General features: G+C 32.4%; 1 long non-coding RNA gene across 1 annotated transcript in view; it reads right to left on the bottom strand.

Moving 5' to 3' along the window:
• Nucleotides 1-7,529: 7,529 nt before the first annotated feature.
• The window catches only part of LOC107454027 (uncharacterized), a 15,722-nt gene continuing 10,862 nt past the window's right edge, over nt 7,530-12,389 (bottom strand). Inside the window, exon 4 of the long non-coding RNA XR_001585412.3 lies at nt 7,530-7,699. This is a non-coding gene — a long non-coding RNA (uncharacterized lncRNA). The remainder of the gene's footprint in view (nt 7,700-12,389) is intronic.

Genomic DNA, 12,389 nt, shown 5'->3' with positions numbered 1-12,389 from the left:
ACTGCAAAAATTGGATACACAAGTTTCACGAAATTTTTTCGTTTCCGACCGAATCGCTTCCTGGTAGATGCTCCATTTCCTGGTTTCTAAAACAGTTTCTAAGACTCTGAAACCGTTTCCCAGTCATCAAAGTGACAAAATAACTATCGTCACTTCTTCAATGAAACGAATTTCACTAAAATTCAAAAAAAATATTATGTCTTTCTATTTTTTTCCAAAAAAAAATCGCAGCCTTTAATGTGTCTAACGTTTCTAACAATTAATTTATCGTGGGTACTGTACTGGTGGATCAATGTCGCCCAAATGACACAATTAAGACTGATAGAACAGAGAGATAAAATACACCCATACACGATGCTGCGGGATCCAAACTCGGGATCTTCCTGGTAGGAGGCAAACTTCTTGAGCACCATACAAGCCGTTCGGCTCAAATCAAAACTTTATTTTCGATCTTCTATTCTTCATTATAGTTTCGTCATTCTAGTTAACATTATCTCATAATGCACTACGATGAGATTCCGAATTCAAGGAAATATTTTCGTCAGATAATTTAGAGTTCGCGTTTCACCCAAATCACGTGATTTCGTGGAGAAATGATTCTCAAAATTAACTAAATACTGCTCAAGGATAGCTTAACCGTCAAATGTGAGACTTTTATTTCTGAAAGCGCAAGGACTTGAACAACATTGTGGATGTTTTAAATTTTTTCCAGGTAGTGAGTTGTGACTAAACTTTGAAATACTCACCCCCTCAAAATGATAAAACACAAAAGAAAATAAGAATCAAATCTAAAAAATGTGAAAAAGTGCAAATTAGCAATGCAACCAGACTCATAGTTTCAGTCCTTTGAAGGCGAAACTCCATCTGTGCAAAAATATAGAATAAAAGAGGGAAACCCAGCAATCCCAGAAAAAATCAAACAAGTTATAGAAAGATAAAGTGGTGTTGACAGCGAAAAGGTACAACTTTGTGCCAGACAACTAAACAAAAAAAGGAGGGAAAGAACCAGTTGTAAGGATTGAGAGAAAGTCCCAAGTGTTGCAAGATAAAAATTAAAAAAATTTAAATTTTAAAATTTTTTTAAGAGAAGCATATGGAAAAAAATTCAAGAAAGTTCTTAAAGAAAGCAAGTAGAAACTTTCAAAACATGTGACGGTTTCCACAAATGTAGATAAATAGCCGGGAAGCACTCTTGAATGATTTTAGCTGTTAAACTCTAACAGGAATTGGAAAATAGTTTATTATCTTGATTTTACACATACATCTTATGTCCTGAAATTCCAAGTTTAAAGGAGCATTTAATTTACTCTGTATAAGCAAGACAACACTGACAAGGAATTAAAAAAATTCTCACGATATCACAGCAGTATGGTCCTTAAAGTTCGTAAACTTTTTCTTGAGAACAAAAAGAAGTTGTCTGTATTCAGAAATGAAAACGCGATTAACAATAAGGAAATTTTATAAACTGTGTTGTTATTTGTTTTTGTACGTTACATATGCCATTTATTTTGTATTTCACTCGTTTTTTACAGCTTTGTGATTTGTTTTCCTACTATTGCTATTTGATTTTCAAACGTTAAGTTTATCATTTGCTTTGTGTCTCATTCGCTTTTCATAGTTTCAGTTGCCATTTGCTTTCTTACTCTTGTTATTTGTTTCTTTTAAATGTTGTATGCGTAATATGTCTTATAGTATCATTAAGCAAACAATGATTCACTAAATTTAGTATTCAAATAAATTTTGTCAGGAAGAAGCTTGTTTCTAAACTGTCAATTTTCGGGTTTACGACTACTAATGTTCAACTCCAAAGCAAGCATGGGGAGAAAGTAGTGCTTTGTTGGCAGCAGTGATCAAAGGAAGGTACTAATTCAAGAAGATTGGCTTCTTGACGGCCACGTGGCACTATTCAGGGATGACCACCACGTATGGCTGTGGCACACCGTACTGCTTCTACATCTGAAATTAGCTGGCACTGCAGTGACACAACGAACTGTTACAAATCGGTAACTCCAAGTACAGCTCCGAGTGAGACTCCCTGTAGCTTTCATTCACTTTCTCCAAACCACTGCCGTTTACGACGTAAACAGGGTGTTGAGGTAAAACTCCTGGAGGACAGAATGGAGATCTATTGTGTTTTCTGATGAAAGTCGTTTCTAGTTTGGGGCCACTGATAGCAGTATATTGGTTGGAAGAAGGCCAGATAAGTATCTACAACTGACCTGTCTGCGGGCTAGACACACTGGATCTACACCTGGAGTTATGGTCTGGAGAGCAATTTCCTATGACAGCAGGAGCACTCTCGTGGTTATTCCACGCACCTGTTTTTTGCCATTCAGGAGCAGCAATCAAGAAGGTATTTTAAAACAGGATAACGCTCACTACAGCTATTGTTACCCAACATTCTCTACAGAATGTCGACATGGCCTCCTAGATCACCAGATCTAAAACCAATCGAACACGTATGGGATATAATTAGGCGTCAACTTCAGCGTCATCCACAAACAGCATTATCTATTCCCGTATTGACTGACTAAGAGCAACAGGGATGGAACTCCATCCCGCAAAATGACATACAGATCGTTTGCATGCTTGCATTCAAAATTCTGGTGGTTACACCGGTTATTAATGTACCAGTATTTCACATTTGAAATGATTTCTCTCTTAACTACATTAACTTGTGATCTTGAAACTTTAATCAATTAAATATTTTACTCACTCAAACGCATTGCCAGAATTTCTTTACTTTATAATAATGTTTTCCTGGTGCTGAGATTTTTTTTTCCATCATTGTATGAATTTGAAAACTAACTAACAGCACTTGAAAAAAAATTATCTTAAAAATTACGGAATGTGCAACAAAATATTAAGTGATAAATGAGAAACATTTTTCCCTGTTAAAAATATAACACGTAACCTTATATAACAGGATAAATCATATAACCTTATATCGCATTGAAAGCAGTTTTTATATATCTCCAATCTTTGTATTTTCAAAAGTTTCGATTTTAATATTAAGATTCATATCTGGCAGCATCTATAGCCACTCTTATTTCTTATTTATTCATTTCTTTAGTTACTTTTGGCAGAAAGTTCGCGGGTTTATGAAATTAAACTTAAGAGAGAAATTTTTCTACCAAATGAACAAATTTAAACTAAAAAATTTTGAAAATTGAAAAATTTTACTCTTGTTTAAGATACAAAAATGTAAAAAAACAGTGAAAATTTCAATAATACAGAAACAGATTGGAGTTTTTTCTTAAAAAGAAATGTGGTGTAGTTTTTATAATTCAAAATGGTTCTATCAGCATGTCAAATTTCATTTCAGTGGGTTTATGTATATAAATACAGTCAAACCCAGCTATAGTGAGCCTTCAAGGGACCGAAATTTTGGTTCACCATAACCGGGAGTTCACTATATCCGTTACGCAGGCAATATAACTAATGGTTCCCAAACTCCTTCCTTTTATTACACATCATTCAAATAAATGACTGAAAGTAAAATGTAATGTAGTAGCAAAAAATGTGTTTGCTTTTTTCATTACTCTTCGTCTTGTGTACAAAAATTAGTAATCTTCAGCTGATGAGCAATCCTCAACATGTTCAACGACATTGTGGAAACACTTTCCGACTCTCAGATAATTTATTCCTGAATTTCTGTTATTCCGGTTTTTAAACCTGTCTAACCTGCCACTCGAGCACATAAGTCTCATAAAATGGCTTAGCAAATTCATCGACATTTGTCCAGATACTGGAAGATTGCGGCTTCTTCGATTGGTGAACCACTTCCTTAATGCTTCTTCAACATCCTTGAGATCTGCGTTTCTCAACTTTTTTCTGCCATCTAAATTTTTTTCATAAGCAGAAATTATTAATAGCCTATTTTTCCATATGTTACAAACTGCAGATTTTGATAGTTCATATTCCCTGCAAATACCTGCTTAATTGCAACCATTTTCAATTTTTCTGATTATGCCCATTTTATCATCAATGGAGAACGTTTACGTTTAATGCTCGACATAGTTAAATTTGAGACACTTGTTTGCAGGATTTTTTTAACTGAACTGAGAGCAAAAAGGAGTTGAAATGATGGCCTTATCAATACATATTATTGCTCAACCCTTTGATCAATAATGAATAATTACTCATTCCCTCTGACAGAAAATGCATATTCATCCCACTGACACCTTACAGGTGTATCGTCTTCCTCTGGGTTGGAAACATCTGCTTGGTTTGTTTAGGGATGAGAAAGTGAGATAAAAGAAGCAAACAAGAAAAATTTTTTATCGCTACATTCCCCTCTGAAGAGGGTTTTGAAAATGGTATATGTATTTATTTTGAAGTAGAAATTTCAAAATTATTACAAAAATTTTTTTTAAAAAAATCAGTTAAAGATAGAAAAAAGTTTTTTATATCCATCTTTCTCACTTTTTTGGTTCACTATATCCACAAAAAATAACATTATCCGTATATAACAAGGCACGGGATCGAACATTTCGTTCACTATATCTGGGAGTTCACTATAAACCGTGTTCTCTATAGCGGGGTTTGACTGTATATGGTTTAGTGTTATATATATATAGTTTTTACATATATTACAGTGGTTTTACAATTAATGATTTTCAAAATGATAATCGAATAGTAACATTTTAGTTTCTATCGAAATTGTTCAATATTTTTCTATACACCTTAGAAATTTCAAGTTTCTAAGTTTTATAGTTTTTGCGAAGCAAACCAAGCTGTAACGTTAAGTTAACACCCAAAGTAGCGGTGGCGCCAGAGGCGCTTGCGATTTTTTTATGTTGAGATATTCAAAATGTGTAGCGAATATACTCTATTAAGTAACGTATTTTTCATATAAACTATTACTTAAAAATTGCCAAAAGACATAAAAATAATTTAAATGTTTGGTAGCTTTCGCAGAATTGCATTTTGTACAAGTCCTTTGTTAACACAATTCTAATTATGTTTTTTAAAACTTGACGATTATGATATTTTTAATTTTTTTAACAACTTGAAAGTATGAAATTATCTCCATTATTATTTTAAGGAAAAATAATATTCTCACAAAAACACAACGCAAGAGCACATTATTTCCTTAATTACTACATGCTTGAAAAACGATCACAAAAAAAATGGCGATTCCAAAAACAAAAAAAATAGCAATGGTTTTATTTAAAAAATAAGTTTCATTTACAAACTTTAAGTTGTTAAAATTAATATCATTACTTTTATGAAGAACATACACCATTTAAATTATTCAACATTAAATTCTTTTGTTCGGGAAAAAGATTCTTTAAATCACCAGACGCGTCTAAAAATATAATTTATTTCACTATAAATCCAGATTTCTTAACAATCGTGCTTAATTGTGGTGTTACTTGAATAAGAAATACAGCAATCCCGCCAAACCTGAAACATTAGGCAATTATTCTCGAAAATTTAATTTAAAAGTTGAAGTGCTAAGTTTAGAGAAATTAAGATTTAAAGGAATTACTTTAAAACTGATGACTACAATTCTACTTTATAAATTGTTTTCGCAATACTATACCCTGTTTTAAGAGAGTGCTCTAATTTTATATCTGTGTGATAAATCTTTTTGTGTATCAGGAAATTATTATATATTACTATCGTGATTGCAATGAAAATATCAGGATTTAAATTATTTTGAAAAAACTTTTATACTACTTTCTTATTTTATTACTTTTTAATACTTTCTATTATTAACTTTTATACTATTTTAACTTTTATACTACTATACTAGCTGAATACCCGTTCCGTAGGGAGTGAAAAAAAGTAAATAATTGATAAATTGGTATTGATCATGGCTGAGAAATTATGTTCAAAACTAATTAAGGAAGTAAGTAATTAAACTTAATTATTTAAGCTAAAACAATTCCAATTTTATTATCTAATACTAGCTGAATACCTGTTTTTTGTACGGGATGAAATGAACAATCAGTAAATCATTACTGAACATTATTACACAATCATGTACTAAACTGAAAGATAAATATTGACACAAGTAATAAAACTATAACAATTCCAATTTTTTTATTTATTTATTTTTTGCCTTATCTGTGGTTTAATGATATTATATTAAGCAAATCAGCCTAATAGTAGTTTTTCCTATCAAATAAAAAGGCTCACTAACTCAGTATTTTCTAGAATATTTCTGTTGCTCGGAGAAACTTATCTAAAATTTATCCGCAGCATCAAGGCCGGGATAGCCCGGTTGGCAGGGCGCTAGACTTACGTTCGTGAGAAAGAGAGTTCGAATCCAGTAGGCCGAAGACTCCCCGTGTAATAAATGGTGACTGGTGCGCTTTATATCTGTCGTGTCGCAAACTCCTTCATGTTCCCATGGCAAATAAATACCTCTGGCGGTACTAAATTGGAGATTGATCGTTTTATGGTTCATGTCAAAATTACAATCTGTGGATGAATGAATGGATGTAGGAGCATGGACTGCCCTTAAAACGGGTGTGACATATAGGTATGCAGAAGTCGAATTCTTGGTCATAGATGGCGCCACTGGAAAACAAGAACCCTCTCTGCCTGAATGGCCGTCGACAACAACAACATCCGCAGCATCTATCATAAATCGGTATTGGTGCAGTTCTGGTGCAGCTTCAATAAGCACTAAATTTTTTCAGTAAATATTTTGCATCTTTTTAGGTAATATTTGGTTCCTATGAAAACTGCACCAACTGCCATAATGGCAATTCTGATTATTACCAAAATTTAGCATCATTGGAGTCAATAATGTATAAAGTTTTAGTTAGTCTTAACACTAAAAAATACTGTTCGAAACATAGGGAATGTTCCTTTACACTACTTTTGGCGTAAAATATTAGCCAGTTCAGTGACACAAATATTTATAATAACAATGGGACATGATACTCATAAGAATCAGTAAAGTTATTTTTACTAAACAATTTAAAATAAGAACAGTTAGTTTAGGTTCCCACTATTCTATTTTTTTTATAAAAGATTAATTTGTAAATTAAACTTACACATTACAGATAAAATTAAAAGGGATACAAATTAGGCTTAAGAGAACACAACTGGATAGAAATTATATGTAGCAAAGTTATTACAGTTCGTAGATAAAGAATAAAAATTTAAGTATGCGTGTTCTTATTACATAACTAAAAACATACATAAGCTTCTTCAATGTCGAATTTATTCAGTGCATCGCTATGTGAAAGACTACAAATTAACTATAACTTGTACTTAATTGTCAACAATTAACTGACAGTATCTAAAGGACGCCAGCATTGGTAATTTCGGTAGCGATGATAATTTACGTATGGTCTGAATATGCATTATCTAAACACAAACTTCTTCCATTATATATTTTTAGGTGTAACTACGCCATTTAAAGTATATTTAAAAGTTCCATTTGGGATTATTTTGAAAAACGTCTTCCTTCACTCAATTTTTTGGGTTGTTCTACACTAAAGTCAGAGAGCTGTTACACCAAAAACTTTACAATGTATTTTAAACTCAGGAATAACTAAACAATCATATAGCTATTTAAATAATTTTATTTCAGACAATTGAAATCATTATTATATGCATTAACAGGTGGTAAGTCATCATAACTAAAATTACAGTAGTCATTCTGTAGTCATTTGTTGAGCTTCTGATAGCAGCATATTAAAAAAGCTGTTTGTTTGAGCGTTCAGACCATCAGCATCTAAAAAAATTCATGAAAATACTTTGTTACAATAATTTCAGAATCTGAATTANAAAAAAATAGTAAGCAAATATATATATATATATAAATGTTAATGTGATTACAATCGATATGCTACAAAATGGTTTTGCTTGATGTATATAAACTGCTTAAAACTACACACTGTTATGAACGATACTTTATACTTTATAATATAAATATGAGTACATTCTTAAATTCAGAATGAGCTAAAGATGTGTTCGTGTTTTAATTTAACAACTATTACATTAAAAGTAATAAAAAAATAATTGTGAATTAAATTTAGTGAATAATATGAAGTAAAAATGTGAATACTTAGCTGAATTAGTGTTAAGTTTATTTTTATGCAATTCCTTAAAAAGAACTTTTTATAAGTAAGTAGACTGTCATTAGATTGACCAAATTATTAGGATAAGAGCTGTATGTTTTACTTAACAGTGTACTTATTAGTATAACATAAATCTAATTTAAAATTAGTTTTTAAAGCTAATTAATGAAATGTTATAGTAAATTGTTAGAATGTATAATAGAGTGACTCTTAGATTGAGCACTGCAACTGGAAACTCTTACTGTATAGGAAATCATTCATTTTCCTATTATTTTTAAGGTTTTTTATGATTAGTAATAAATTTTTATAAACTATTTTACTCATTAAATCGACTAAAATGTATACTTTAACTGTTTTGATGAAATGGTTATCACAGAAACTTTTTCAAATAAAATATTGCTGTTGGATCATAAATACATAATGAATTAATGTTTTTAATGGCCTCAAAAAAAATTAAGAAAGGATTAAAAATTATTTTTTGACTGACAAAGAGGAAACAAAATAGTAATAAGATAAAATTGTATCTTAAAAAGGACAAAGTTAAAGTTTATGACTTGGAATGTATTCCGGATTTGCTATACTTGAGATTTTTTAGTCTCTTTTTTTTCAATTAAGTACCAAATTTCAATCCCTTTAATGCGGAAATTTGCAATTTTAATTGTTTTAGGGAATCTGAAAATATTTATAAATAGTCAGTTGATTCGGTACTTCGCGTATATACTTCAAAGGATTTCACAAATCTTTTATTTTTCTTAAATTTACCCTTACACTTGTATTCTCAGTTTCTGCAAGAAATATGAATTTAAAAAAAAAAATAATGTATGAACCTTTATAAGTTTTCGCTAGTATGTGACAAATCATGACGTGTGTAAGTCAGTGTATGGAGAGAGAAACTCTGGTAATGGTTCAGACATTTCCGGAAAATAATCATAATTCTGGTAATAAAATCAAAATATACGGTATTTAAACTATTCATTGTAATTTTTCCATCCGTATGTTAACTGGTTAACCGAAAATTTCAGTTTTTAAAACTATAGTTCTTACTACCCAACATATATGTTGAAAATAAAAACCAAAAGCGAAAACTAACCAATTAAGTAAATGGTTTTTATGCCATGATGTAAAGTATCATGATAAATTTATCAAAATTTTTTCCAAAGATGTTCTTCATTTTACCACTTATTTTTTCATTTTAAACTTATGGTACCCATGCCTTTTACCAAGTAGAATAGTGTTAGTTCTTCATTTACGTTGCTCTAGTGCTGCACAATTGATTGAAAAATATTGGCGATGATCTGGGAAATATCCATGAGGATGATCCGAAGACTTGTCATCACCATTTTGATCCTTAAAAGAAGGAATGGCTCCTCGCTGTAGTAACCCAAAAACCTGCGGTTGAAGTACAGTAATTTCAAGCAGAACCTATTAGACACGTCAGTGAGCTCTTGGCAGGCTGATCAAAGTGGTCACCCACCCGCTCACTAACCGCAACTAAAACCCTGGATACTTAGATAAAATAGAGCTCCTCTTTTCCACGCGACCTTTGTGTCTCTTTCGATTTTAATTGGCTGCCGCTGATCACTTAGGTAAACTGCTGACATTTTGTTGATTGGCATGAACGGTGAAGTATGATTTTGACCGATCTGTTATTTTTTTTCGCTTTTCTTTTAACTTTCATTGTTTCATACTTTTAATACAATAATGAAAGATTGTTGGGTGCTCCAATATGTAAAAATTAGGCTTTAAGTTATATCGCTTGCCTATTGGAGACTCATGGATTGAATTATACTCATGGTACAGGGGAAAGTGTTACAGCTTCTGTTGGCCGAAAGTGACCTGGAGCACCAAAGGTAGAAGACTGATTCAGCTCCATAGTTTCACCTGCTAGCATTAGCTGGGCATAATGGAATGGCCTTCACGCCTAGGGTGGCGCTACCAGGAGCTAAGCTACCGACATACTTCGCCCATTCCTTCTAGTGGCACCCCGTCGCCACGGTGAGGCAGTTAGCAGGATTTGAGGGGGAACACCTTTGCAACTGGATGACTGTTGGAGACAGGGCTGCTGTTTCAATTTTGGGGATGCTCCTCAGGCTTTCAGCGGACTTTGGAGTACACTTCCAGTGGATTCCATCATAAGTTGGAATCAAAGTTAACGAGATGGCGGACTCACTGGCTAAAGATGCTTCTTCGGAATTTTTACAGCCACTTCCACTTTCAATGAGGTCTTTGCAGAGTGCAAAAAAATGTTCATGGACCTCTGGAGGGTTCCTCTTCCGCATAGTTGGTATTCCAAAAAACGTCCTGGATATGCCTTGCTTTTCGAGGGACCTAGAAGCCAACAGACTTGCTTCTCTCGCTTTGCAAGTGGTCACTTGAGGTATCTCTTGTATGTTCAGAGGCGGAAGATTTATGAACTTTGCACTAAATGTAGGACTGCTCAGGCCTCGCCCGAGCATATTCTAAACTGTATCGATTTTACGATCGATGAGGTTTTTTCAAAACTTCATCTGTTTTTAAACTTTCTGGACATTTCTGGACACATGGATTTGGTCTAATTGGGATGAACTTTTTGGGGATTAGAAATAACTTCACCTGTTGAAGATCGCAATAAAGAACAACGGAAAGTATGTCCGCGTAGAATTGGCAGAGATAAATGAACTCCAAACGATACTAAGTATGATAAAATTTTATGTTAAAAAAATAGTAAGCAAAATAATTGTCCCATTATATTTTAGACATATTTAGAAACTTTTGAGCCTACTAAACAGTTTTCTAAAATTATTTAAGCCTTGTTTCCCTAAAGGTTTTATTTTAAACCACTTACTGTATAAAATAAATATATTCAAAGTTTTTGAAATAAACTTTTACGCAATTTTTTTTAAAAATTTGATTTAATTATGTAAAATCCCCAATTGTTAGTGGCATTCAAAGGGAAATACATATTGAAATGCTTTTCCTAGAAAGTCAGTTGCAACAGAAACGATTTCTTTTTATTTATTTCGAATATTAAAAGCAATTTTTAAAATTTATAACTTCCAACCAAACCATAACTTCCCACCAAAATTTCAAACAATACGTATAAATTATTGAGTAGCCCTTAATTCTCACATTGGATCTGAATGAGACTGGATCATTCCATTTATTTCAAAGGTGGGGAAAGTGGAATTTACTGCGCATCATTTCGGCGCAGGAACTATACAATGAATCCGATTGCAATATTTTCTTTGAAGACACATAAGCTCCGATTCTTTCTGCAAGCAGATTTTTAAAATTAAAACTATGGAGCCATTTACTAATTTGGATTCATATATACATTAACTTATACATTTCTAATAAGTTTTAAATTAATCGGATGTTTTTAAAGATAATGTTTTTTACACTCTGATTACATTTTTTTAAATCGTAACTGATTTCATATAGTGTCTGAAATATTTTTTTATATCTCTTTATGTATTTTTATGAAGTTGAGGTAAGAAAATCTAAGTAAAATCTAGAAAGATTAATCATAGTATAGAATTGCCCTGCCCGGTATACATTTGCCCGGTATACCCTACACTGATGTTTTTTTAAGGTCAAGGGCCACTGCTCGGTATACATTTGCCCGGTATACCCTACACTGATGTTTTTTTTAAGGTCACGGGCCACTGTTCGGTATACATTTGCCCGGTATACCCTACACTGATGTTTTTTTAAGGTCAAGGGCCACTGCCCGGTGTACATTTGCCCGGTATACCCTACACTGATGTTTTTTTTAAGGTCAAGGGCCACTGCCCGGTATACATTTTCCCAGTATACTCTACACTGGTGTTTCTTCTAATCTATCGGCAGTAAGTATTAAAATATCGAATGAATGTAATTACATCCACGAATAAATTAATATCAAATCGGATGTAATAAATATTTCGGACATTCACCAAAGCGACTATGTGATTGTCAACATTCAACGGTGAAAGTCAACAACCACCGATTTCGGTCATTCACAGTAACATGCACATCATTCACATAATAACCTCATCAGGACGTTTATTTCATACTTTGCCTAAATAACATCTGACATTATATATAATGCCTAGGCAATGTGTGAAATATTAATAATTTCATACTTTGCCGGCTAGTTTTAGGCATTATATATAATGCCGGATATCATACTTTGTCGGTAACAGATATAAAAATTGATTTAAAAAACAAAAGCATAAGTACAACACTTTAAAAAAATACTACGAAAAATACCACACCCCTATTTTAAGTCAAACAATACTTGCCATACATATTATTGAAAATACTACGTATGAAAGTAAATTCCGACGCATGCGCAGTAAATTCTACTTTCCCCACCTTTGAAAT

This window comes from Parasteatoda tepidariorum, chromosome 7 (assembly GCF_043381705.1).
Source record: "Parasteatoda tepidariorum isolate YZ-2023 chromosome 7, CAS_Ptep_4.0, whole genome shotgun sequence".
Classification (NCBI taxonomy): domain Eukaryota; kingdom Metazoa; phylum Arthropoda; class Arachnida; order Araneae; family Theridiidae; genus Parasteatoda; species Parasteatoda tepidariorum.
This window is presented reverse-complemented; position numbering and strand designations above follow the sequence as displayed.